Below are 6,000 nucleotides of genomic sequence, written 5' to 3' on the forward strand. Positions count from 1 at the left end.
ATATTAACCCCTAAACCTCTGGCCTCCCACATCACTAAATAACTATATAATCCTAATGTAACCCTAAGCATAACCCTAAAGTAACCCTAAGCCTAAATCTAACCCTAACCCCCTAACTTAAATATAATTAAAATAAATCTAAATAAAACTTACAATTATTACCTAAATAATTCCTATTTAATACTAAATACTTACCTATAAATTAAAACCTAAGCTAGCTAACATATAACTAACTAGTCCTAAAGTCTGTTCACATGGGCCATTTTTTGCAGTACAGCGATTATTAAATAATAATGGGCTCTCTCTCTCCCCCCTCTCTTTTGCTCTCTCTCTCCCCCTCTCTTTTGAGCTTTCTCTCTCCTCCCTCTCTTTTGAGCTTTCTCTCTCCCCCCTCTCTTTTGCGCTCTCTCTCTCCCTCTCTCTTTTGCGCTCTCTCTCCCCTTCTCTCTTTTGCGCTCTCTCCCCCCTCTCTTTTGCGCTCTCTCTCCCCCTCTCTTTTGCTCTCTCTTTCCCCCTCTCTTTTGAGCTTTCTCTCTCCCCCCTCTCTTCCCCCTCTCTATTTTCCCCCTCTCTATCTCTCTCACCTCTATTGTGCAACCGCTCCTGGTCACGCCCCCTTCATGCCAGGCCACGCCCCTTCATGAGCATTCACGTTCGGCCACACCCCTTTCACATTGGCCACCCCCCGCTCATGCCTGGTCACGCCCACTTCTGCCACAGAGCGCAGATCAATTAGGGACTCAAAGGTCAGGTGTGTTTGTCCTCGTGCTGTCTCTACTGCACATGACAGCTTTGGACAAACACACTTGGCCTTTTATTATATAGGATAGTTATATTGTAGCTAGCTTAGGTTTTATTTTTATTTCACAGATAAGTTTGTATTTATTTTAACTAGGTAGACTAGTTAGTAAATAGTTATTAACTATTTAATAACTACCTAGTTAAAATAAATACAAAGTTACCTGTAAAATAAAACCTAACCTGCCTTATACTAAAACCTAACATTACAATAAAATAAATTAAATTAAATTAATAAAATATAATTATCTAAATTACAAAAAAAAATAAACACTAAATTACAAAAAATAAAAAACAAATTTATATAAAAAAAAATCTAATAGCCCTATCAAAATAAAAAAAAAACCCTAGCCTACACTAAACTGCCAATAGTCCTTAAAAGGGCCTTTTGCAGGGCATTGCCCTAAAGAAATCAGCTCTTTTACCTGTAAAAAAAATACAAACAACCCCCCAGCAGTAAAACCCACCACCCACCCAACCAAACCCTCCAAATAAAATCTAAATAAGCCTAAGCTAACCATTGCCCTGAAAAAGGTCATTTGATTTCGCATTGCCCTTAAAAGGGCATTTAGCTCTTTTGCCCTTCTAAGATCCATCTACAGTTTTCGAAGTCTGGACATCCATCCTCATCCAGCCGGCAAAGTCCTCATCGAAGCGGGCAAAAGTCCTCATCGAAGCCACCAGAAGTCTTCATCCAGATGGCATCTTCTGATAGAATTCTATCAGCCAATAGGAATTAAAGGTGAAAAAATCCTATTGGCTTTTGCAATCAGCCAATAGGATTGAGCTTTCATTCTATAGGCTGATTGGAATAGCCAGTAGAATGCGAGCACAATCCTATTGGCTGATTTAATTCCTATTGGCTGATAGAATTCTATCAGCCAATTGGAATGTAAGGGACACCATCTTGGATGACGTCACTTAAAGGGAAACTTCATTCTTCAGCGACCATCGGAAGAAGAGGATGCTCCGCGCTGGATGTCTTGAAGATGGACCCGTTCCATGCCGGATGGATGAAGATAGAAGATGCCGCCTGGATGAAGACTTCTGGCTGCTTCGATAAGGACTTCTGCCCGCTTCGATGAGGACTTCGCCGGCTGGATGAGGATGGATGTCTGGACTTCAAAAACTGTAAGTGGATCTTCGGGGGTTAGTGTTTTTTTAAGTTTTTTTTGGATGGGTTTTATTTCTAGCTTAGGGTTTGGGCACTTCATAAAAGAGCTGATTGCCCTTTTCAGGGCATGATAAAAGAGCTAAATGCCCTTTTAAGGGCAATACCCATCCAAATGCCCTTTTCAGGGCAATGGTTATCTTAGGTTTATTTAGATAAGTTTTTATTTGGGGGGTTTGGTTGGGTGGGTGGTGGGTTTTACTGTTGGGGGGTTGTTTGTATTTTTTTACAGGTAAAAGAGCTGATTTCTTTGGGGCAATGCCCTGCAAAAGACCCTTTTAAGGGCTATTGGCAGTTTAGTGTAGGCTAGGGTTTTTTTTATTTTTGGGGGGCTTTTTTATTTTGATAGGACTATTAGATTAGGAGTACTTCGTGTTTTTTTTAAAAAATTTGTTTTTTATTTTTTGTAATTTAGATAATTGTATTTTATTAATTTAAAGGGACAGTCTACCATAGAATTGTTATTGTTTCAAAAGATAGATAACCCCTTTATTACCCATTCCCATGTTTTGCATAACCAACACAGTTATATTAATATACTTTTTACCTTTGTGATTACCTTGTATCTAGGAACCTTCTTCCAGCTCCCTGATCACATGACTGTGACTGTTTGTTATCTATTGTCTTGCATTTAGCATTGTAATGTGCTAAATCTTAAATAACTCCTTGTTCCTGAACACAGTGTTATCTATATGGCCCACGTGTACTTTCTGTCTCTTTGTGTTGAAAAGAGATTTAAAAAGCATGTGATAAGAGGCAGCCCTCAAAGGCTTAGAAATTAGCATATGAGCCTACCTATGTTTAGTTTAAACTAAGAATACCAAGAGAAAAAAGCAAATTTGATGATAAAAGTAAATTGGAAAGTTGATTAAAATTAAAAGTCCTATCTGAATAATGAAAGTTTAATTTATACTAGACTGTCCCTTTAATTTAGAAAATTTTATTTTATTAATTTAATTTATATTATTGTATTATAATGTTAGGTTTTAGTGTAAGGCAGGTTAGGTTTTATTTTACAGGTAACTTTGTATTTATTTTAACTAGGTAGTTATTAAAAAGTTAATAACTATTTACTAACTAGTCTACCTAGCTAAAATAAATACAAACTTACCTGTGAAATAAAAATAAAACCTAAGCTAGCTACAATATAACTATTAGTTATATTGTAGCTAGCTTAGGTTTTAATTTATAGGTAAGTATTTACTTTTTAAATAGGAATTATTTAGGTAATAATTGTAAGTTTTATTTAGATTTATTTTAATTATATTTAAGTTAGGGGGTTAGGATTAGATTTAGGCTTAGGGTTATGCTTAGGGTTATATAGTTATTTAGTGTTAGTGATGTGGGAGGCCAGAGGTTTAGGGGTTAATAACTTTAGTATAGTGGCGGCGACATTGGTGCCAGAAGAATTAGATAAATAATAGGAGAAGCCTAGTTTGTAGCTAGCTTAGGGATTATTTTTATTTTACAGGCAAGTTTGTATTTATTTTAACTAGGTAGAATAGTTACTAAATAGTTATTAACTATTTACTAACTACCTAGCTAAAATAAATACAAAGTTACCTGTAAAACAAAACCTAACCTGTCTTACGCTAACATGTAACCTTACACTACAATTAAATAAATTACTTAAATAAAATAAAATAAATTACCACAAAAAAACACTACATTACACAAAATAAAAAAAAGACATTATCAGATATGTAAACTAATTACACCTAATCTAATAGCCCTATCAAAATGGGGGGTTGGTTGTGTGGGTAGTGGGTTTTACTGTTGGGAGGTTGTTTATATATTTTTTTACAGGTAAAAGATCTGATTTCTTTGGGGCAATGCCCCGCAAAAGGCCCTTTTAAGGGCTATTGGTAGTTTAGTTTAGGCTAGGTTTTTTTTTTATTTTGGGGGGGGGACTTTTTTATTTTGATAGGGCTATTAGATTAGGTGTAATTAGTTTAAATATCTGATAATTTCTTTTTTTATTTTGTGTAATTTAGTGGGGGGTTGTAATTTAGGTAATTGTATTTAATAAATGTAATTTATTTAATTGTAGAGTAGGGTTAGATGTTAGTGTAACTCAGGTTAGGTTTTATTTTACAGGTAAATTTGTATTTATTTTAGCTAGGTAGTTAGTAAATAGTTAATAACTTTTTACTAACTAGTCTACCTAGTTAAAATAAATACAAACTTGCCTGTAAAATAAAAATAAACCCTAAGCTAGCTACAATGTAAATATTAGTTATATTGTAGCTATCTTAGGGTTTATTTTACAGGTAAGTATTTAGTTTTAAATAGGAATTATTTAGGTAATGATAGTAGGTTTTATTTAGAATTAATTTAATTATATTTAAGTTAGGGGGTGTTAGGGTTAGGGTTAGACATAGGTTTAGGGGTTAATAAATTTAGTATAGTGGCGGCGATGTTGGGGGCGGCAGATTAGGGGTTAATAAATGTAGGTAGGTGTCGGCGATATCAGGGGTGGCAGATTGGGGGTTAATAATATTTAACTAGTGTTTGTGATGCGGGAGTGCAGTGGATTAGGGGTTAATATGTTTATTATATTGGCGGCGATGTCCAGAGTGGCAGATTAGGGGTTAATAAATATAATGTAGGTGTCGCCGATGTTGGGGGCAGCAGATTAGGGGTTAATAAATATAATGTAGCTGTTGGCGATGTTGGGGCAGCAGATTAGGGGTTAATAAGTATAATGTAGGTGTCGTGATGTCGGGGGTGGCAGATTAGGGGTTAATAAGTGTAAGATTAGGGGTGTTTAGACTCAAGGTTTGTGTTAGGGTGTTAAGTGTAAACATAAATTTTGTTTCCCCGTAGGAATCAATGGGGCTGCGTTACTGAGCTTTACGCTGCTTTATTGCAGGTGTTAGACTTTTTCTCAGCCGGCTCTCCCCATCAATGTCTATGGGGAAATCGTGCATGAGCACGTAAAACCAGCTTTCAGCAGCGCTGGTATTGGAGTGCGGTATGGAGCTCAATTTTTCTCTATGCTTACTTCTTGCCTGTTAACGGCGGGTTTTTATAAACCTGTAATACCAGCGCTGTAGGGAAGTGAGCGGTGACAATAACGTGCAAGTTAGCCGTTTGTTTTTAATATTTTTCTTCTGTGGACAACAACGAAGATATCTGAAAGGGTTTAAACTGTGTACTTCAGGTAAATAAAATTAAAAAAAAATATAGAAAATTAAAAGCTAGAACAATGGATTTAAGGTTAGAAATTCAAAATCTCACTCAATAATACCACATGCATAATAAATTACACATAAATTGACCTTTTGTACACAAAATTGTGTTAAATATAGTAGGAGGCTAACACACTCACTGAATTGTACTAACCATTGCACACATATTAATCACAATGCCAAGTAATATGAATACTGTTATCCTACTGATGTGACTATTTATGATCCAACTCTAGTTATATTGGCATAGTAGGTTGCTATAGCAACCATCCACAAGTTAAAGCTACTGGTAATACTGGTAATAATTCAGTTCTTTACACACTGAGGCCCAATATTATCCCATTAAAAGGGATCCCCTTCCTTCCCCCATGCCTTCATGGGGGCACTACAGGAGGCTAATATGTGTAATTTATCACCAATGTGATACTATCAAGTAAGATTTTGAGAGACAACCTCCCACCAGAGATACACTTGCTCTTCTATAAGGGCTATATTGATATCCCAGGCAATTTTGCATTTTATTACTTTTTATTGTAATAAAAGTTGAGTTTTAATACAGTGTTAATTTTGCTTTTGAATCCTTTGGCAGAAAATGCTTTTAGTGTATCACTTTGCGGAAGCTCCTTTTCTTTGTTTTGATGTGTGATTTGGAATATGCATGTGCAAAATACTTTGAAATGGCCATAAATGCTATTTTAAAGGAATATTTGTATAAATGGTCTAGATTTATTTAGGATCTAATTTTTATTATTGTATAGTCTGTATGCAGTGGGCAGGACATAAATTCACTTATGTCTATGTAATTTATAAGTAATATCCCATACAGATAATAAGTTCCGT

This window comes from Bombina bombina, chromosome 4 (genome assembly GCF_027579735.1).
Source record: "Bombina bombina isolate aBomBom1 chromosome 4, aBomBom1.pri, whole genome shotgun sequence".
Classification (NCBI taxonomy): domain Eukaryota; kingdom Metazoa; phylum Chordata; class Amphibia; order Anura; family Bombinatoridae; genus Bombina; species Bombina bombina.